The 23,163-nt window shown below is 44.6% G+C and overlaps 1 long non-coding RNA gene and 1 pseudogene across 1 annotated transcript; one reads left to right on the forward strand and one right to left on the reverse strand.

The window, feature by feature from the left end:
- Window positions 1–5,930: 5,930 nt before the first annotated feature.
- LOC117199273 (small ubiquitin-related modifier 2-like) lies at window positions 5,931–6,577 on the reverse strand (annotated as a pseudogene).
- Window positions 6,578–13,282: 6,705 nt separating this feature from the next.
- Window positions 13,283–15,061, forward strand: LOC125964537 (uncharacterized). The gene is made up of 3 exons (XR_007477647.1): window positions 13,283–13,609; window positions 13,876–13,924; window positions 14,596–15,061. It is a non-coding gene; the product is annotated as an uncharacterized LOC125964537 (long non-coding RNA).
- Window positions 15,062–23,163: the final 8,102 nt, after the last annotated feature.

The raw sequence follows: 23,163 nt of genomic DNA on the forward strand, positions 1-23,163 counted from the left end.
AGGGTAGGCACACCGGTGCAGTGGGGCCCCAGAAATCAACCTCTCCTCTCGAAATAAAGTGACAGCCCCATTTTTTCTCCATTCACGTGGAGATGTTGCCCCTACACACACACACACACACACACACTGCCTAGAGAGGCAGTAGTTAAAAGCAAAGAGGCTAGTGGTTAAAAGCAAAGATTCTGCCCTAAGCCAAATCTTGCCTCTGTTCCTTCCCAGCTGTGTGACCTTGGACAAGTTACTGAGTGTCTCTGTGCTTAATTGCCCTTGTATTAGTCATCTTGGGCTGCCATAACAGAATGCTGTAGACTGGGTAACTTAACCATTTACTTTAATTTAAAATAAATTAAAAAGGGACTTCCCTGGTGGTCCAGTGGTTGAGACTTCACCTTCCAGCACAGGGGGTGTGGGTTCGATCCCTGGTCAGCGAGCTAAGGTCCCACATGCCTTGTGGTCAGAAAAAGAGAACACAAAATAGAAGCAATATTGTAACAAATTCAATAAAGACTTTAAAAATGGTACACATCAAAAAAATCTTTAAAAAAATTAAAGAAATTCATTTTCCTTACAGTTCTGGAGCCTAGAAGTTCAAGATCAAGGTGCCGTCAGGGTTGGTTTCTGGTGAGACCTCTCCTGCTGGCTTGCAGACAGCTGCCTTCTCACTATGACCTCACGTGGCCATTCCTCTGTGCACACACTGAGAGAGAGCTCTGATGTCTCTTCCTCTTCTTATGAGGACACCAGCCCTATTGCACCAGGCCCCCACCCTTATGACCTCATTTAACCTAAATTATCAGGACTTCCCTGGCAGTCCAGTGGTTAAGACTCCATGCTTGCAATGCAGAGGGCCCGGGTTTGATCCCTGGTCAGGAACTAAGATCCCACATGCTGCAACTAAGCACGCGTGCAGCAACTACTGAGCCTGCGTGCCGTAACTAGAGAAGCCCGTGCGCGGCAACGAAGACCCAGCGCAGCCAAAATAAATAATTAATTAATTTTTAAAATAACCTTAATTATCTCCCATAAGGCCTTATCTCCAAATAGTCACATTGGGGTTTAGGGCTTCAACATATGAATTGGGGCAGGGGCGCTGTGGACAGACACAATTCAGTCCATCACAGCCCTCGTCTTTAAAATGAGGCTCATGACATTGTCACTCTCACAGGGATGTTATGAGATGCGGTGATACAGGAAAAACTTAGAACAGTACTCAGCCCATGTTGGGGACACAATGGATCCCTGACCGATTGACAAAAGGCTAGACTCTTTTTCGACAAGCTCACTAGGCATCTCTCCCTGGCTACTCCAAAAGCCTCATGAACTTAACATGAGCATAATCTCATCGTGTCTACTTCACACCTTCCCCAAACAACAACAAACAAGTCCCACTAACCTCTTCTGTTTCCCAGGTCAGTTTCTGGCCTTACCATCTAAGGAAGCAGAGCCCAGTCTGGAAAAATGGGAAGCAGCTTGGACTGACCCTACCCCTTCCTCCTCTACTTCCACCTTCTACCCCTCTGTCACACACTCTCTGGAAAAGTCTCTCTGCTAAATATAGAACAAAGGCCTGGCACTTTTTCACCTGGCGCTGAAGTCCCTTTCTGCCTTCCTGATTTCCCACAACATTCCTAACATTGACATGGGGTGACTCAAGGCTCCCCGAACAGCACCTTTTTTCTCCTTGGTCCTCTGCCTGGTCCACCGCTTTCCATCCAAGTTCTCCTCTGTCCGGCGTGCTCCTGTTCTCTGTTCGAGGTCAGGCTGGCCCATCATCTCCTGTTTTTTTTTTTTTTTTTTTTTTTTGGCGGTACGCGGGCCTCTCACTGTTGTGGCCTCTCCCGTTGCAGAGCACAGGCTCCGGACGCGCAGGCTCAGCGGCCATGGCTCACAGGCCCAGCCGCTCTGCGGCATGTGGGATCTTCCCAGACCAGGGCACGAACCCGTGTCCCCTGCATCGGCAGGCGGACTCTCAACCACTGCGCCACCAGGGAAGCCCCCATCATCTCCTTTGAGGGGCTCTCTTCTTCCTCATGGTTACTAATCACCTACGATGTGTGAGGCATTACATTATGCAGTTTCTTTTTTAAAATATTTATTTATTTATTTATTTATTTTTGGCTGTGTTGGGTCTTTGTTGCTGCACGCGGACTTTCTCTAGTTGTGGCGAGAGGGGGCTACTCTTCGTTGCAGTGCGCGGGCTTCTCATTGCAGTGGCTTCTCTTGTTGCAGAGCATGGGCTCTAGGCACGCGGGCTTCAGTAGTTGTGGCACGTGGGCTCAGTAGTTGTGGCTCACGGGCTCTAGGGCACAGGCTTCAGTAGTTGTGGCTCACAGGCTCTAGAGCGCAGGCTCAGTAGTTGTGGCGCACGGGCTTAGTTGCTCTGCAGCATGTGGGATCTTCCCGAACCAGGGCTCGAACCCAGGTCCCCTGCATTGGCAGGTGGATTCTTAACCTCTGTGCCACCAGGGAAGTCCCATTATGCAGTTTCTAATTCAATTTTTCATTTTATATTTACACCAACTTTCCAAAATATGTTCTATAGCTTCCATTTAAACCATAAAGAGACTGAGTAATTTGCCAAGGTCAGCGGGCCACTGCCTCATCCCCCCAGGCTGGATCTCCAGTTGCTTTCCTAGCCCTGGATTGCCTGGCCTCCCAAACAGAACCTGTCACTCCATCTTCAGAGCTGGTGCAGGCAGCCCACGGGTATGACGCTTATCACATTGTATTCTAGGGAAGAGAGGACAGCTCTACCTGCTCCTACAGGGGACGGCTCCTTCATCCTCACGTTCCCATGGCCCAGTCCAGTGTCTGCCCAGAGGCAGAAGACTAGTCAATTTTGGAGGAATCCAACGTGGGACAGAGTGTCTGCAGGAATCCCGACTGGAAGACCTCATGTCCCATCCTGACCCACTGTCCCATCTTCTCAGAGAGTCTGTTGGTCCATTTAGTGTAGACATGGATGGTCATCATTACCATACTTTTGGAGGGAGGTAAGGAATGCACACTGACTAGAGACAAGCCCTGATTTAACCAGCATTTAAAACTGCCTGCTCTGTGCTGTGTAACATCCGGGGCTGAAGACAGGGAGAGATGCAAAGGCGGAGAAGCCACAGCTTCCCCAGGCTTCCGAGGTGCACAGGGAAAGAGGCAAAGGGGTCAAGCAAGAATTGAATACTGCTGGCCAGGGTGGAAGGGCAGTGCTGAGCCTCTGGCAGGAGCCAGCATCGGGCTTCCACGCTGGCACCCGAGAGTTTCTGTCTGGGCTGCTGCTAAGTCACAACTGTGATGTCTCCAATGGGGTCCGAGAGTTTCGCTTTAGTACGTACTGTATTCATTTGCTCAGGCTGCCCTGACAAGGCACTGCAGACTGGCTGGCTTACACAACAGAAGTGGATTCTCTTGCTGTTCAGAAGGCTGGAACTCTGAGATCAAGGTGTGGGCAGGGCTGAGACCACTCTTTTTGGCTTGCAAGTGGCTGCCTTCTCACTGTGTCCGCACATGGTCTTTCCTCCACGTGTAAGCATCCCTGGTGTTCCCCGCTGTCCTAATCCCCTCTTCTTATAAGGACACCAGTCATATGGGATTAGGCCCCAGGCTAAGGACCCCCTTTTAGGGTAATCACCTATTTAAAGGCCCTGTCTCCAAATACAGTCCCATTCTGAGGTACTAAGGGTTAGGACTTCAACACAGGAAGTTGGCGGGGGGGGGGGGGCACAATTCAGTCCATAGCAAGTATCAGCTCTCCACTACTTCTTTTTTTGGCCGCACCTTGCGACATATGAGATCTTAGTTCCCTGACCAGGGATCAAACCCGTGCCCCCTGCACTAGAAGCACGGAGTCTTAACCACTGGACCGCCAGGGAAGTCCTGCCACCACCTCTTCTAACTGTGAAGAATAAATGCACAACAGCTGAGGACTTGTAATCAGCATCAAACCCTTTCCCCATCGTGTTTGGGTCAGTTTTCTTATCTGAGTAACTCTTTGTTGGATTGAATTGAATTCTTTGGTTGGTTACAAGGGTCACTGAAAAGGTATCTTCTCTCCTCAGAAGGCTTTCTTCTCTTCCTTTTGAAAAGGAGAGGGAAAATGTGTTATGGAGACGTCTAAGGGTTTTCTTTTAAAAAGCCTGAGAGTGAAGGACAATAATGATTGTGGAGCTTTAGAATCAAAAATGTGTAGGAGCCCCAGGGAGGGTGGGGGGAGTACCACGTCCAGGGCAGGAGGCAGAGACACTCCAGCTTGGGAAAAGCACCCTTTTCTCACAGCGTTCCGAATATTCTGAATTATTGCATGTCTGTGACTCAGCTCTGTCTATAGGTGCCTTTCAATAGCTGCATTATTCATTCCTCTCAGCATTTACATTTTTTTTTCTTTTTTTCCTTCTAAAACAAGTGTTGCTTTTATCGTCTCAAAACTTGTGGTATGTAGGAAGCAACATCCCAGGCTCTTAGAATCCCTGTTATTGCAAATGATTCTCTTTGATTGATCAAACCCCTGTGTTCTAACATAGAAATTAGTAACTGAAAAACATTATAAATTGCAGCTACCCAGGCATTTTTCCCCATGAATTCATTTATCACACCTATATTATCTGGGGACAGCTGATGGAAATATAAAAGGCTCACAACCATTTTTCCACTATTCGCTACTCCAAGATAATTCCTGATTGGAAATAAAGAGCTTGGACATTGTTGTAAATCATTTCTAAAAGCCAGCTAATAAAGGACAAAATAATCCCTCCTGGTCAAAAAAAAGTGTTTCATGTAATAAACACTAGTTTTCATCCCAAAGAAAAAATGTGTACAAAACAGGACTAACTGGTACTTTGTAGAAGTGGGTCATGTGGAACAAAATATCTGAGCATAAAACAGCTGTGTACCTTGATGGTATCAATATTATTTTAAAAACTAAATAAGAAGTTCCATAAGTGAATTTTGTTTCTACTTGACTGACCTACATTACTTTCCTACTGCTGCCATAACAAATTACTACAAACTTAGTGAAACAACACAAATGTACTATCTGGAGGTCAGAAGTCTGAAATGGGACTCACGGGGCTAAAATCAGGGTGTGGGCAGGGCTGCATTCCTTTCTCGAGACTCTCGGGGAGAATCTGTTTTCTTCCCTTTTCCAGTTTGTTGAGGCTGCCCATATTCCTTGACGCATGGGTCCCTTCCACCTTCAAAGCCAGCTCTGGCCAATGGCATCTTTCTCATGCTGCATCACTCTGACACTGTGTCTGTGCTGCCTCCTGCACAGGCTTTTAAGGACCCTCGTGATTATATTGCGCCCACCTGGATAATCCAGGCTAATCTCCCCATTCCAAAGTCAGCTGATCAGCAGCCTAATTCCATGTGCAATCTTAGCTCCTCGTTGCCACATAACATGACATAGTCACAAATTCTAGGGATTAGATAATGGACATCTTTGGAGGCCTTTATTCTTCCTACTACACCCGCTTCATGGGAAATAATGAAAATAAGGTGCATTTCAGGAGCCGTGCTCAGTTTGTTTGTTTTGTTTTTAAACAAGAAGTGTATTTAAACAAGATGCTTGACTTGAAGGGAAAACTATCTAGGATTCATTTCTTTTAGAGTAATTTATCCCTACTTAAAGACAGATTGCCCTACATGTAACAGCTACGTTCAAAAAAATTATAAAATTGTCCTTGGTTTTACAATGATAAATGAAAAACATTAAAATTCTCCAGTCGAACAAGGTTCGCAAGAATTTTTATGTTGTTCTTTTTTTTTAAACAGTGAGAGCGAAATAACTTACTGGAATATAAAGATAAGAGCTGATGAGCATACCACTAATGGAGAAAAGGGGTTATCTTCACAGAACCAGTATTTTTCCCCATTCCATCTCTATTTGATGTCAATCAAAACATACTGTTGGCCATTTAGTTAAAAAAAAATGCAATATGCTTGTGCACATACACCAGTTACTTTAGGTACAATAAAGGAATGGGGAAGGGGAAAATGAAAGAATAGAGGAACTATACTGTAGTAGTCAGGATGTGGTGGAACCAAATTGCGGTTTTCTAATTGAGAATGTCTTCTTGGTCTGGAGGAACAGAATTCTGGCGTAAAGTAGCAGGTTCCCTTTTCAGTAGACACCTTCTGTCTGCTGCTGAAACACATCAATTGTATCTTCATCCTCCATTTCCAACGGTGCAGGTGTGTCTGTTTCATTGATTGGCTGCCCATCAAATCGGAATCTGATCTGCCTGATTGACAAACCCTGTCGTTCACAATAGGCTTTCATTCGTTTACTAAGTGGTGTATATGCCTCTTAATCTTCAACTGCACCACCACCCTGCCCCACCACCTTCAAATTAATACGATCGTTGTTCTCAGTCTTGACTCCTTCCTTGGGCTTTTCCTTGGCCACGGCCATGGCAAGCGCAGGAGTCTCCCCTGCGGCCAGTTCCCAAAAGAGGGACCAGGTCCGCACCGAACGAGCACACAAGCAGTACCGCCGCAGAAGAGGGAGGCGGCAGCGGTGGAGGAGGGAGAGCGCGTTTATTTTTATTTATTATTTATTTTAAAACAATTGTTAGATTTTATGTTTCCCTATTACTCTTTTTTTTAACTTTTTAAATTGCCTATTTTTATTTTGAATATTTTGACATTTTCTTACTGGTTTATAAGGGTATTTTTCCCTATTACTCTTAAAACTCAGCTTTATCAAGTAACAGGCCAAACTTCTAGAATAACAGCTCTTTCCCAGGCTGTAACCCTTTCAGAAAGGAGACCAAATTTATCATATACCATGGTTTCAGGATGTTTCCACCCCAGAATGCTAAACCAGTTACACAATCATATCTTCCTAGCCCTCAAAATCAAAATAGTATGTACCATTTCTTTCCTTCCCTTGCTAAATGCATTCCCTTTTTCCTAAAGGGTTTGTTACTAAGAGAAGTTTGAGCATCATCCTTTCCAAGAAACCTGTCTACCAGTTTGAATTCTTCGCTCAGAATAAGGACCCCCTTATTCAAGAAAAAAATTTATAAATATTTGGAACTAATTGTTCTCAGCTTTGGACAGATTAAATTTGTTTTACTCTATACCTGACTTAGCTTTGCTTTCATCCACACTTCCTGTTTGCAAAAGTCAAACCCCGTCTTTAAAACTCTTGCACTTTCCATTATGACTTGGAGAGGATGGGGGGCTGGGGAAGAGAGCCGGCTTGTTTTGCAGTGGGAGAGTCTGAAAAGGGCAGAGGTTTACTTTTGAGGTCATTAAGTGGGAAGATGGCAAATGTTCTTCTTGTTCTGATCCTGAAAACACGTGCAGGCCAAGACCAGAAGATTCTGGTCCTGAAATGATACTATATTACAACATTGTCTTAAGTACCTTCAGAATTTATATTACTCCTTAATTTCTTTCACCTGAGCTTGGGTTCACAGTTAGGTAGACACTGTAAAAGAGGTAGTGAGTGGAGCTGAGGAGGAAACAATATGTATTTAATATTTAATTATAAATAAATAAATTTATTCAATAATTTTATTTATTAAATAAATCCATTTAATTATTAAATTAAGTTCATGATTACATTATTAAATAAATTAAATGGATAATTTATTGTTTATAAAATAAATTTATTAAATAAATATTTATTTAATAGCAGCCCTGGGAAAATATGTAATAGCCGTCATCCCGATCTCAGTTGATATTTAACTATTCCCCTTGAATCTGCAAATGTAGTAGGGGAACGTGATCATTTTCCTTCTCATTCTCATCTGCTTGGACCCTCTCTCCTATGATATCCACTCCAGTATCGTTATTACTATTCATAAAAATGAATAGTCCTTCCAAAGATGCTATATAAAATAAACCTTTCCAAGGTGGGCTGTTTAGACTTAGAAGAGAAAGGTTCAAGTGAGTAACTTTATTCATATAGTCATTAGGCAAAAGAAGCAAAATTCCCAGCACCCCCAACCAGTGCCTTTTTCTCCCTGAACGTGGTTTATTTAAATGACTCCCATCAATTCCTGAGTTGATTCCAAGGACTGGCCTCTGGAGAATCCTGACATCTAACACAGGTAGAAACACTGTGACCCAGGTCTTAGCCTCTAGTCTTACAATGAGAATTGTAAGACTAGAATATTCTAGTCTGGAATATTGTTTCATCAGATGCTGGCGACAGGGATTGCAAACTCACTCAGGTTTGACACTTGAAGGGAGAGGCAGTTCTTTTGTTGAACAAGCATTCCAGAAGGCTCTCTGCAGATCAAAACCACAGTGAGGTATTACCTCACACCTGTCAGAATGGCTATTATTGAAAAGACAACAGTTAACGAATGTTGACAAAGATGTGGAGAAAAGGGACTCCTTGTGCACTGTTGGTGGGAATGTAAATTAGTGCAGCCACTGTGGAAAGCAGTATGGCGGTTCCTCAAAAATTTAAAAATAGAACTATTGTATGATCCAGCAATTCCTCCTCTGTGTATTTACCTGAAGAAAATGAAGACACTAACTCAAAAAATATATGCACCCCCATGTTCACTGCAGCATTATTTACAATAGCCAAGACATGGAAACAACTTAAGTGTCCATGGGTGGATGAATGGTTAAAGAAAATATGGTATAGATATACAAAGGAATATTATTCAGCCACGAAAAAGAATGAAATCTTGCCATTTGGGACAACATGGATGGACCTTGAGGGCATTATGCTAAGTGAACTAAGTCAGAGAAAGACAAATACTGTATAATCTCATCTACATGTAGAATCTAAAACAAAACAAAACAAAAACAAAAAACCAAGCTCATAGATACAGAGAACCGAGAACTTATTGATGGTTGACAGGGATGGGGAGTTGAAGGTATCAGGGCAATGGGTAAAGGGGGTCAGAAGGCTCAAACTTGCAGTTATAAAAAAGATAAGTCCTGGGGGTGTAATGTAGAGCATGATGACTATAGTTAATAATACTGTATTGTGGGCTTCCCTGGTGGCGCAGTGGTTGAGAGTCCGCCTGTCGGTGCAGGGGACACAGGTTCGTGCCCCGGTCCGGGAAGATCCCACATGCCGCGGAGCGGCTGGGCCCGTGAGCCATGGCCGCTGAGCCTGCGCGTCCGGAGCCTGTGCTCCGCAACGGGAGAGGCCGCAGCAGTGAGAGGTCCGCGTACCGCAAGAAAAATAAAATAAAATAAAATAATACCGTATTGTATACTTGAAAATTGCTAAGAGAGTGGATTTTAAAGTTCTCATCACAAGGAAAAAAATGTTTTGTAACTATGAGTGCTGATAGATGTTTACTGGACTTGTTGCAATCATTCACAATATATACAAAGGTCAAATCATTATGTTGTATACTCTAAACAAGTATAATGTTATACGTCGATTATATCCCCCCCCCAAAAAATGATTATGCTGGCCTGAAAAAAAGAGGTTCCTGCGTGGCTCTTACATGTTTTCGTTAGGCCCTGTGTTTTGAATGCGTGTGTGTAAAGGGAAGCTCTGTTCAAATTAGATCTCTTGAAGAAAAATCTCTGAGGAAAATGTCTTCATCAAAAATTGCTACTATCGGGCTTCCCTGGTGGTGCAGTGGTTAAGAATCCCCCTGCCAATGCAGGAGACACGGGTTCAAGCCCTGGTCCTGGAAGATCCCACATGCCACGGAGCAACTAAGCCCGTGCGCCACAACTACTGAGTCCGCGAGCTTAGAGCCTGTGCTCCGCAGCAAGAGAAGCCACCACAATGAGAAGCCCGCGCACTGCAATGAAGACCCAACGTAGCCAAAAATAAATAAAATAAAATAAATTAATTTTTAAAAATTGCTACTATCTTAGGTTGGCCTTGCTCATTAAAATACACTTACTTGGGACACAGAAAAGAGACAGAGGGGATCTAAGGGTCACAGGTCATGTTCCAGGGGGTCCGGAGCAGAGTTAGAGCTTAGCCTGCAGGGAGAGCCCACGGCATTGACAGCGTGTGGGGAAGAGACAGGCTGGACGGGATGGAGGGAGAGGTCTCCCTGCCATGCGGTCTCAACGAAGGCCTCAGACCACCCCGTGGGGAGCTCAGAGCGGGGCTGGCCCTTCAGGACAAAGTGGGGTGGATTGGGGGTTCATTGGATGCCACCTGCCCTGAGAAAGGGGTGTATCTTGTGGAGGCAACTTTCTGGAGTGAAACCAGTTTCCAGAGAAGGTGCATAGCTGCGAGCTGTCAGTGGACAACCTTCCCAGCAACTGGAGGAGAGAATTCTCCCGTGCTCAAGGGGAATTCAGAGTCTACATGAGCTTCTGCTCTCTTGGGCAAGCCACTACCCTCTCAGTGAAGGGAAGCACCACCTGTCTGGCCTGGAAAGATCCCCCAGGCCTGTCTGTCCTTCTGCAACTGCTCCCTCTCTGCCCTGGGCTTCTGTGATCTTACCTCTCAAATAAGGGACTTCTTTTTTTTTTTGCGGTATGCGGGCCTCTCACTGTTGTGGCCTCTCCCGTTATGGAGCACAGGCTCCGGACGTGCAGGCTCAGCGGCCATGGCCGCTCCACGGCATGTGGGATCTTCCCGGACCGGGGCACGAACCCGCGTCCCCCACATCGGCAGGCACTCTCAACCACTGCGCCACCCGGGAAGCCCAAGGGACTTCTTTTGATGTTGAAAAGTGACAACCCTCTCACTAAATCAAGCCCATAAATCTGGTTTAGTTTGGCCCTCAGTGTTTTAAAATTTTAAGACTGTTGCCAATATGCAAAAAATTGAGAGACTTCCCCAAAATTCAGGTTTCCGGATTGTTTATTTTAGAAAGCAGATCTGGCCACACTCAACCTAAATCCCTTTAAGGCCACAGTCGTTGGACATGTCACAAGCCCACCAATGTGTCAAGATCCTCACCAGGCCTCCAGCCCCTGGAAGCACATGCTAGATTTTGAAAAATATTCAGTTATTTAAACATGGCTTCTAGGTTAATGCTCTTTTAACGTCAACAAATCAGCTAACCTTTTATGAAACCTCAAATGAACAAATCTCTCAATTACACATACTTTGCTAAGTAGTGAATATGAATTGCTTTTTATTTTTTAATTTTTTTTTTTTGCGGTACGCGGGCCTGTCACTGCCATGGCCTCTCCCGTTGTGGAGCACAGGCTCCGGACACGCAGGCTTAGTGGCCATGGCTCACGGGCCCAGCCGCTCCGCGGCATGTGGGATCTTCCCGGACCAGGGCACGAACCCATGTCCCCTGCATCAGCAGGCGGACTCTCAACCTCTGCGCCACCAGGGAAGCCCTGTTTTTTATTTTTTTTATTATTTTTGGCTGCATTGGGTCTTCGTTGCTGCGCACGGTTTTTCTCTAGTTGCGGCGAGCAGGGGCTACTTCTTCGTTGCGGTGCACGGGCTTCTCATTGCGGTGGCTTCTCTTGTTGCGGAGCACGGGCTCTAGGCACGCGGGCTTCAGTAGTTGTGGCACATGGGCTCAGTAGTCGTGGCGCACGGGCTTAGTTGCTCCGTGGCATGTGGGATCTTCCCGGACCAGGGCTCGACCCTGTGTCCCCTGCATTGGCAGGTGGACTCCCAACCACTGAGCCACCAGGGAAGTCCCCCAGTGTCTTAATTCCTCTCCACTCCAGGGTCTAGTTCAGTGCTCACCGTGGGGTCCACTGAAGCCCAGCCTCTTGCCTGGCTCCTTCCCCAGAGCCTCGTGGCCTCAGGGAGCTAATCAACGCTCAGGGCTTTGGGCATCCCCTCTTCATTAGAAGTGACCAAAAAGCAGCGGACAGACACCCGAGTCACCTCTCCCTGGCTGGGTGGCCTTGTGTGAGCTTTAACCGATTAGCCTGTGAAACAGCTGCTCCACGTACCCATAAGAGGCATGTTTTGGGGCGCCTGCCCAGCCCACACCCACTCTTCTGAGACCCACTCCCACCCATGGCCTGGTCAACCATGTGTGTGCTACATGACCCCGATGAACAGACTACTGGACTAGTGGGGGATGCCCAAAGACAGCTGATACATGGGCTGCTCAGTGATCAAACGTGTTCTTTTTTTCCTCAAAAACCCAAGCAAAGAGCCCCAGAGAATGGTGGGCATGGGAACTAAAAGGTGCCGACGCCAGCCTGCCACCTCTCCCAGAGAGCACAGGGAAGAGCAATCAGACACAGGCAGCTGCTGAGGGAGGCAGGAGCACCGAGCAGACAGACAGACACGAGGCCGGGAGGCCGTCTCTCCCCGGACCACCCGCAGGACTGGTCTCATCTTAGAGCCCCAGGGCTTCCAGACTCCCCTGGGTTCAGCTAGCTGTTCTTTGGTTCCAGGAGATGCCCTCGACTCCTTTGAGCCCACCGCCCTTTCATTTATACTAACTCCTGTGTCTCTCTGATCCTTTCAACTAAAAAGCCTTGACCAGCACAGAGTCTCACAGAAGCATGATGAAGATACGTAGCTAGGATACCTGTCTTCAAATCAACAAAGGATCTGTCTCCCTTGTGAAACCTCTTCAGTGTTCTACTGGCTCCCAAAAGAACCCAGAAAGTACTTTCTGAGTGTCATTATGGGTTCAGCCCTGAGGGGCCTGGTTGGGTTTAGGAAAGTGGAGAAAAGGCCCTGAGGCAGATGTAAGCAAAGTGTGTGGGGGGGAGGAGTCATGGGACAGACCGAGAAGGGAGCATCACCTGAGCTGTCATTTTGGACACACATTTCCTCTTCTAGTACTAGGAACCCTCTTTTTTTTTTTTTAAATAAATTTATTTTATTTATTTATTTTTGCCCACATTGGGTCTTCATTGTTGCGCTTGGGCTTTCTCTAGTTGTGGTGAACAAGGGCTACTCTTTGTTGCGGTGCACGGGCTTCTCATTGAGGTGGGTTCTAGGTGCACGGGCTCAGTAGTTGTGGCACACGGGCTTAGTTGCCCCGCGGCATGTGGGATCTTCCCAGACCAGGGCTTGAACCCATGTCCCCTACGTTGGCAGGCGGATTCTTAACCACTGCGCCACCAGGGAAGCCCTGGAACCCTCTTTTTTAAGAGAACCCACCCTACCTTATTGGGCAAGAGTTCATTCTTCCTTCCAGCACCACCACCACCAGCAGCAGGTGGGTGGGCATGTGACCCTCATGGGCCAATCCCAGCACACTGCATTTTCCAGGTCACTGTGATTGGCTGAGGGGTGGGCTCATCAGCTATGACTCATAACCTGGCTGGGCCAATCAGAATCTCCCCTCCAGTTTTGCTACAGAACCCTTGGGAGAATGACATTTTCCCTAAATCATAAGCCATGAAGAGTGTAAACTGAGGGGGCAATTTGGCCTCTATGTGGCGAGATCTGGACAGAATATGTCCCAAAGGAAAGTAGGGATCACAGAGAAGGAGGGGGCAAGGAGTCCAGATGACATCATTTGGACTCCTGAATCCAGCTATACCTGAAGCCATTCCCAACCCTTATACTGCTCAGTTATAAGGAACCAATATATCTCCTTTTCTTTCCTCACAGTGGTTTGATTTAAATTTATATTACTTGCCAAAACAAAAACAACAAAAACAAACAAACAAAAAAACGCCTTGACAACAATGGAAGTTAAGGGAGAGAGGTGGTAACAGGGTTGGACAGGAAGGGTGGTCTTTGATGACTCTGAAAGCCTGCAGGGAAGTTTGCCTTGTTATGGTAAGTGGGTCCTTCCCGGTTGTCAGTGAGAGATGCTGTAACCCGTCTTCTGTTCTGACGCTTCCCTTGATGTGCTGAGGGGCATTGCACTGATCCTTTCCTTTAACTGTAAGAGGGTGCTAACAATATTTCACTTCAAATCATTAATGTAATACGTTTAGACAAAAGAGCCTATTAGTCTCGGAAAGGACTGCTTTAAAGACCATCGAAATGTGTTCTCTTTCTGCTTTCTTCTGTGTTCTGTGCTTCTCTCCCTGAATTCCCAGATACAAACTAGAGAATGCAGCAGTGCCTGGAGCAGAGCGATAACATCAGGTATTATTTTGACAGCACAATTCAGGGCTGACCACCCCCCAGAGTGGGCACTTTGCTACAGTACATGGCACATCCCATCACAAGTGCAAAGAGAGCTAAGGAAACATTAGAGAGCTTTATTCCAGGGAGCTGTAAATTTGGGCTGGAGAAATGATCATACGTCCATGGGTAGAAGTCAGAGGGTAAAGGGAAGGCCTAAGGAAGAGGATGGAAGATGCAGAAAGTAGGGAAGCAGGAGGAGATACGGGAGGAGGGAGCCAGCACGGGTGGAAAGAGGAAGCTAAGAAGAGTACAGAGAGAAAGGAGAGGAAAGACTAGAAAACATTTAGGCCTCCTCTGGGTCCTCCGTAGGCAGGGACAGCTACATCATTTGTAGGGCCCAGTGCAAAACCCAGGTGCAGAGCTGGAAGCAGATAGGGTAGGGGGTCCCCAGAGAAAGAGAACCAGGCATGGCTTTCTTGACATAAGAGAAGCTATTCTGTGATGTAAGTCTGGCCACAGTGCTTGCCCTTGAACAGGTCTCAGTAATCAAGGATCTTAAGAGAAGTGAGGGTATGCAGGAATGAAGGAAGAGCTGTCAAGAAACAATAGTTCCGCAATAAAACAGAGTCCTAGTTGCTCCTCAAGAGAGACATATATAACAATCTGATACACATCTTTGTGATCTGCAGGAACTAAAGTCCCCACCCAGGTGGAGGAAGGAATGATGATGTGGACCCTCGTGACTTCTATCAACTAAAGCTTGGACTCTGTCGACCTTTGCCCCAATTCTATGCTGAATTCTCCTCTGCTCAAGCCCATTCATGAATGTGCATGGACCCTTAGCTTAAAACTTCCCCAATCTTGCTATTTGGGGAGACACTGATCCCCAGTGTTCTCCTTACTTGCTGCAAGTAATAATAAATCCTTCCTTCTCCAGATCTTTGACTCGGTTGTGTCTATTGGCTCAACACCCGCCAAGAGGTGAACCCAGTTTTCGGGTAACAGAGCCCCTTGTTCAGAACTTACTAAGAATTTCAAGATGGTGACAGCAGAGCATTAAAGGGATCTTGGGCCCCGTGACTGCACTTGCCATGGAGCTGGCACTGTCTGTGGGGCAAGAGGAACTAGATGAGGATTTTCACAGGGTGTTCTGTAAGCCTCAGATGTTCCAGGAACAAGAGGTTCCTTCACCTCCTAACTGGGAAGCAGAGCACAAGCCCCATTCTTAAAGATCTCCCCTCCGCACACACACGCACACGAACACCTCCAAGAAGCCCTGGGGAAAAGAAACTTCTGTGACTTCATTTAAATCAGTGTTTCCCAACTGACCCGTGGTGTGACCACAGAAACATTGTCCCCCTAATACTGTGTTAATATCCCACAGAACCCATTTTGCAAAATGCTTGAAGATCTTGAGGTTCCTTGAGATCACCCATAGCAGCCCTTCCCACCCTGAGATTCGATGCTCAAGAACCCGCCATGCTTGGCTTTGGGGTGACAGCAACTTCCTTGCACCAGATTGGATGGTGGGGGGAGGGGTGAAGGAAGGGGGTGGGAGTAGCCCCCAGAGTTTACTGTGGCTGCAAAACCTGTGGGAGGTTCTCCAAGATGAGACTTCGACTGCCCTAAACTCCCCTCCACGCAAGCACAAAAAAGCCTTTGTTTTATTCTAAATGTATTCAAAATGTTCCCTCTACTTTAACGCCTAACCTCCCCAGAAATTTTTCAAAGGGAATTTTGATATCACATGTAGGACAGGGACTCCTTGGCTGTGGTAAATAAATACAAAGTTTCCAGAAGACTTGCAACCGCAGATCATTTTATCCAAAGTGTATCATTGTATTTAGGGAGAAGTTATGCCCAGAACTCTCTGTATTCCAGTTCCTGTGACCAAGAACCCAGGAATTCCTCAAATTTAAACCATTAACCTTAACAAAGATTAGTTAAATTTCAACGTTGTTGAGAAGAACAAGGTTTAGTGCAGAAAAGAACCCAGGTGTTGGGTTTTTGTGTTGTTTGTTTGTTGTTATTGCTGTAGTTGTTTGTTTCTCCATACACAGTAAAGACTGAGCATTTTGAGCAGAAGCTCAAGGCTGTATCTCATCTATTCCTCATTCCCTATGTTGCAGTAGACAAGTCACTAAATCCTCTTCTCTGTGCTTTTGTTTTCTCATCTGTAAAATGGGAATAATAGCGGTAGTAAAGATTCTTCTAGCAGTGCGATAACACGTGAGAAAGCCCTCTAAAATCTAACTGCAGCAGGTTTTGCTAAAGCGCCTCTTACTTTCCAATTACACATGTAGAGAGCCAAATCTCCACAGTGAGGCACGGACAGATGATTTTTAAATCAGAAGAAAAAAGAAAGGGTTATCAGAATACTTAGCAGGAATTCCCCCCTCAGTGGTCATTTTGCTTGGAGGTTCAAACTATAACCAAATGCTATGAAATACGCTTACTTTGGAGATTCTTAAGCTCCCTTTACGTGAATCCTTCTGAAATATACCAATTGGTTCTTGGCGAGGAATCAGTTCAGCAGGGACTCTAGGAGGGCGCTGTTGCTGCCTGCCGGCTTGGAGTGGTATGACAAGTGTGCTCTACAGAGACAAAGGGAGGTAGTCTGGAAGCCCTGAATGGGGAATCTGAGAAACCTGGGCTGGAGCAAAATATTCTGACCTGGAGCCTCGCTGTTCAAATTGTGGTCCTCTGGCCAGGCGCACTGGCATCACTGGGACTCGATGGAAATGTAAAATCAGACTGCATTTTTTTTTTTTTTTTTTTTTGCAGTACCTGGGCCCCTCACTGCCGTGGCCTCTCCCGCCGAGGCGGACTCTGAGCCACTGCGCCACCAGGGAAGCCCTAGACTGCATTTTAATAAGATCCTCCACCACACACATAGAAAACAAACTTATGGTTACCAAAGGGGAAGGGGGCAGGGTAAATTAGGAATTTGGGATTAACATATACACACTACTATATGTAAAATAGATAACCAACAAGGACCTACTGTATAGCATAGGGAACTGTACTCAATATTTTGTAATAACCTATAAGGGAAAAGAATCTGAAAAAAATATATATATGTATGTGTAACTGAATTACTTTGCTGTACACCTGAAACTAACACAATGTTGTAAATCAACTATACTTCAATTTAAAAAAAAAAGGGGGGTGGGGCTTCCCTGGTGGCACAGTGGTTAAGAATCTGCCTGCCAATGAAGGAGACACTGGTTCAAGCCCTGGTCCGGGAAGATCCCACATGCCACGGAGCAACTAAGCCCATGTGCCACTACTGAGCCTGCGCTCTAGAGCCCACGAGCCACAACTACTGAAGCCCGCACGTCTAGAGCCTGTGCTCTGCAACAAGAGAAGCCACCGCAATGAGAAGCCCGCTCAAGGAAGAGCAGCCCCCGCTCTCCACAACTAGAGAAAGCCTGTACACAGCAACAAAGACCCAATGCAGCCAAAAATAGATAAATTTATCAAAAAAAAAAAAAAGAAAGAAAGAAATGAAGGATGTATCCACCCCTCAACAAATAAAATATTACATTAAAAAGAAAAAGATCTGGACTTCCCTGGTGGTCCAGAGGGTAAGACTCCACGCTCCCAGTGCAGGGGGGCCCAGGTTCGATCCCTGGTCAGGGAACTATATCCCGCATGGATACCGCAACTAAGAGTCCACAAGCTGCAACTAAAAAAGATACCGCATGCTGCAACTAAAGACCCCGTGTGCCGCAACTAAGATCTGGTGCAAAAGAAAGAAAGGAAAGGAAGGAAGGAAAGAAGGAAGGAAGGAAGGAAGGAAGGAAGGAAGGAAGGAGGGAGGGAAGGAAGGAAGGAAGGAAGGAAGGAAGGAAGGAAGGAAGGAAGAAGGAAAGAAAGAAAGAAAAGAAAGAAGGAAAGAAAGAAAGAAGGAAAGAAAAAGAAAGAAAAGAAAAATCTTCCAAGCAATTTATATGTGCATTGGAGTTCAAGAAACATGTTCTGGAGGATTTAATCTAGTGACTAAAGGTCAAAGGGGAATTCTAAAAGTAGGAAGCTACTTTAAATAAAATTTTTTTTAAAAACCCAGGTAGGGATAGCAACTCACAGAAAGCTTAGCACTTCTGCTCTATTTGGTTCAAGTCCTTTGTCACACCAACCAGTAAACTGAGTGCTTTGCCCCACAACTCTGCTTTTCTTAATTTCATTTTCATCATATTTCCTACTTATTCTTTTGAAGGCTTTTTTTTCCTTCCACAGAATTATTTCTACAATTTTATAATAAAATTACTCAGGAAAACAGGATTCCTTCCCATTATGGAAAATTTGTTTTACTATCTTATTTTCGGAATTACTGTCTTAGAGTTTCTTGGTTGCAAGCAACAGAAATGAATTCTGGGAAATATAAGCAAAAAACAAAATGTATTGGGTGGATATGGTGGTAGCTTATAGAATCAAAGAAAAAGCTGAGCAATGAGGTCTTAGAAAGGACAGGAAGCTGGCGCTTCCAGGGCCACACCTTCGGGACACACCCGCGCCAAGTGTTTTCAACCCTGCCTGTGTTGCTGATCAATATGCAAATTCGCAGGACATAGAATCTGTTTGGCCTCGCTTGGTTCATGCCTGGCCCTTGGAGAAGGAAGGGCAGGGCATCTCAGTTTCAAGACTCATTGAAAGTGTATCTAATGAGGAAGGCTGGGTTCAACGGCTGTTACCGTCAACATCCACCCTGATTGGTCGAGCATGGTAGTACCCATGTCACTCCAGTTTTTATATATTTTGACCATCACCCCTGGAGAGAGTGGGTCCCCAAGGAAAACTGAGGTGTTTTAGCTGAAAAAGAAGGAAAGGATAATGGGCAGGCAAAATCAATAGATATTCTCTATACACATCTCTATTGTGAAATAAACATGCACCCACCAAGGTACTGATTGAAGAAGATATTGATAACGTATTTACTCTAAAACCCATGTATCTGTATCTATTATTCCAAGAGGTATCCAAGAGGTTAAAGGGGGGGGGATATTTTTAACCCTTTATGCACACAATTGGAGCATTCAGTGAAATCTTGATGATCCTTGGCTTTTCAAGGCAAATTTACCTTCTACAACATCATCAGATTAAAACAGAAATTAAACAGTGGAAAGGGCTCCTACCTGCCAAGACTTCTGGCATGCATCACCCCTCTAACATTCTAATGTATTCACGGGAAATGTTATACAAATGGTGGGGGTCTTTTTTTCTTTTTAAAGAAGAGAGAATAAAAATGATTTTGGAGCTATGAAAAATACACTCTGTTACCAGAGCCCCATCACAGTTCTTTCAGAAAACATCTTGGGAGAATAAATAGCTGCGGTCTCATAGCAACATTCAGTTTGACAATGCTCAGAGCTGAAAGACGTTCTTGGGTTAGAAATGTGCCTACAAAAGGATGCCATCCAGAGTTACTCACCATTAACTGTGGATAATAGAGTCAGTCCACAGCCAGGGGAAATGGGCCTCAATCAGGTAGTCCTTCTGCTTCCTTGGAATTTTGCAAGAACTGGCCGATGTCCTCATAAAGCCAAACGAATGAACCTGTATGTCATAGAGAGGACTCCGTGACATACCCAGTAACCTGACAAAGGTTTCTTAGCTGGAAGAAAACGTTTTCTTTTACGTTCTATGCACTGGTCACACTCTACAAATAGCTTATAATAATAATAATACCAGAAAGGAAAAAATGATGGAACCCCCTCCCCGTAGATGTACCTCTACAAGCAGTGCTGTTACATTCATTATGTCTGTCTGAAGTCTTATTTCTCTTCTTTAAAATTGTTCCATGAGGTTAAATAATCTATTTTTGTACTGTTGGAGGGATCTGGCATTCATGGCCCAAGTAATTAGTAAATGCACATTTCTTTGATCTTCGTTTCATTTTTAAAATCCAAGTGGTTTTTGCATTCTATGCCACCATCTATCCTTGTATATTTTAATAAGAAACTAATGTTTTCTAAGCTAGTGAATATAACAAAAAGGAAACAGACTCACAGATATGGAGAACAAACTAGTGGTTACCAGTGGAGAGAGGGAAGGGGGAGGGGCAAGACAGGGGTAAGGGATTGAGAGATACAAACTACTATATATAAAATACATAAGCAACAAAGATATACAGTACAATACAGGGCATACAGCCAATATTTTATAATAAATATAAATGGAACATAACCTTTAAAACTAGAGAATTACTATGTTGTACATCTAACATAATATTGTCCACCTAAAACTTCTATAATATTGTCATACATCAACTATAACTCATTAAAAATAAATAATAAAAATTATGATAGCATATGATATTACTTGTATGTGGAATCTAGAAATGATACAAATGAACTTATTTACAAAACAAAAATAGACTCACAGACATAGAAAACAGACTTCTGGTTACCAAAGGTAAACCAACTATACTTCAATAAATGTTTTAATTTAAACAGTAAAAATAAATGAATAAATAGTAAAAAAATTAAAAAAAATTTTAAGTACCAAAAAAAAAAAAAAAAGAAAGAAACGAGTGTTTTCTGGAAAACTCTGGAGGCACATTGGCCCTCCAGGAAGTGGGAGCAGGCATAGGCCATGGTCACCTGGCTGAGATGGTCCAGTTTGGAGCAAAGGGACTAGTTTTCCAGCCCTGGCACCATCGTCCAGAAACAAGGCCAAGACCAGGCCAGGAATTTAACTTTACTGCACCTCAGTTTCCCCATTTGGACGGTTAGGTGGTTTGCGTACACTCTCTAATGCAGCTGAAAAGCCTACCGCTCTGGTCATCTTCACTGTGGACTCCAAGGGTAGAACAGGAAATACAAACAAGTGGCCGGAAAGCCACTCAGGAACCTATCTTTGAAACTTTCTTTTACAACCCCCATCTCTGGTCCACAGCCTTTGAAGAGCAGGTCCAAGAAACGGAGGTGTTGAACTGGAAGCCAGAAGTGTAAGAAAAAAAAGGATCCAAGAGTCTATCCTTTAAATACCAAACCCTTGATTGGGCCGCTGTCCATCATCTGTTCTCTTTATCTGGAGCAAGCAGCCGTGGTCGGCACCGAGGCACCATCCACAGCGCTTGTCCTCCTCCGACGGGCACTGTCATCACTGAATGCCGAGATGGAGGCCTATCGGGAGCTTAGAGGGATGAATGTGATCTTGGGCGACTGAATTAAGATCGGAAAATATCTTGACAGGCTGGAATAATGGATAAGATCTAACGTTTGAAATGTAATCAGGATAAATGGAAAATCTGGCTCACGGGTTCAGAATACCAAGTGCACAGAAATCGCTGATCTTGTGAAAAAAAAGGCCTAGAGTGTTCAGTTTACTACGTTTCTCAGTCTGTGCCAGCAGGCTCAACAGGATGACTCGACACCACCATCACCACCTCCCCAACCGAAGCGAACATGGCGTGGAATTTGCTGAATAAAACTAAACCAAGCAAAAAAAAAAAAAAACTAAACCAAGCAAGAGAAGGAAAACGTGCGCTATCCGCCCATCAGGTCATGTCTGTGTCATTAGGAGTGATAGGAAGGAAAACAGACAAGCCCAAGAGAGAAAGACAGACTCCAGCCTGATGAGACGTGGCCTTGCAGGGCAGGAAGGCCAGGAAAGAATCCAGAATTTAACCAGGGCTTAAAAAGATGAGGAACGTTAATGCAAAATCCCAACCACCCAAAGCAGGTGATCAAATAAAAAGAGGTTGAGAAAGAATCACATAAGAATGTAAAAGAGTTGATGGAATGAAAATGCCAGATGGCAAGACAATCAGATACCTGGAGATAAAAGGAAAAGCAACCAAGCGGAAAAGGAAGTTCTGTAAAGCAGGAGTGGAGGCTGTGAGTCAAATTGGGGTGGGGTGAGAATTGGGGAGTGGAGTGATCGAGACCCAGAAGATGGATGTAATCCAGTTACACCAAGGGCATGGGCTCGAGGGCCCCTTGTTTTGATGACCATAAAAAGTGTTCAGTGAATTCTTCCTAAGTTTGAGATTTGTCCAGAATGCGTGCAGCCCAGATCCCTGTCTCAGCAAAAACCTCTGTCTGATGTGCAATATTATTGTCCTTAAGCAGGTAGCCCAATTTTTCCGGGATGATAAAACTACTCCTTTCTGCCTAAGTTTTTTTTAAAAAACCACTCACTATTTACTAAAGTATAACCTACTTGCAAGACACACGCACATATCTAAATGTAGGGCTTGAAGAATTTTCACAAACTGAGCACAGAACCTTCATCAAGAAATGGAACAGAAGCAGAACAGAAGCTCCGTCACATTCCATTCTCATTACTACCTCTCCCCCGGGGCAACCTCTGTCTTAACTTCTGATGATAGATTTGTTTTGCACCTGATATAAATGGAATCATGCAGTAAATTCTCTCATGAGAGTCATCTGCACTGTACGTGGTTGTAGATCATTCACCTCATTGCTGGGTAGTATCCCACTGGGTGAACACAGCACACGTTACACATCCAGTGTTGATGGACATCTGTGGAGTTTCCAGTTGAGGGCTGTTATGAATAATACTGCACTGAACTTCTGGTTCATGGCTTTTCGTGGGCATATGCATGCATTACTGCTATGTCATAACAAAGGGTAGAATTACTGGGTCACATACACACCCTATAACAATATGATATCACTTATATGTGGAATCTAAAATATGACACAAATGAACTTATCTATGAAACAAAAACAGACTCACAGAGAGAGAACAGACTTGTGGTTGCCAAGGGGGAGGGGAGGTGGGGAGGGATGGACTGGGAGTTTGGGATTAGCAGATTCAAACTATATATTATATACAGAATGGATAAACAACAAGGTCCTACTGTATAGCACAGAGAACTATATTCCATACCCTGTGATAAACCATAATAGAAAGAATATGAAAAATAATGTATATATAGGTATAACTGAATCACTTTGCTGTACAGCAGAAATTAACACAACACTGTAAATCAACTATACTTCAATAAAATAAATCTTAAAAAAGTTTTTAAAAATTAAAAAGGATATCTGAAAACTTCCCCTGTCACTCTGGAGAACTGTGTGCAGATCTGGACAGGATATTTATGAAACAGGCATTCTGAGAAGTTCATCTGAAGAGTATGCTGCAGGTGACACCCTTAGTGAGACTGTAATAACGATGTCCCGTGATAGCCACCGAGGAAGTGGGCATGTGGAGATGGAGAAGACACACCCAGCAGGAAGCTGACTTCAGATGTGAGAAGGGTTGTAATGTTAGAAGAGCTTCTG

Source organism: Orcinus orca, chromosome 5 (assembly GCF_937001465.1).
Source record: "Orcinus orca chromosome 5, mOrcOrc1.1, whole genome shotgun sequence".
Lineage (NCBI taxonomy): Eukaryota > Metazoa > Chordata > Mammalia > Artiodactyla > Delphinidae > Orcinus > Orcinus orca.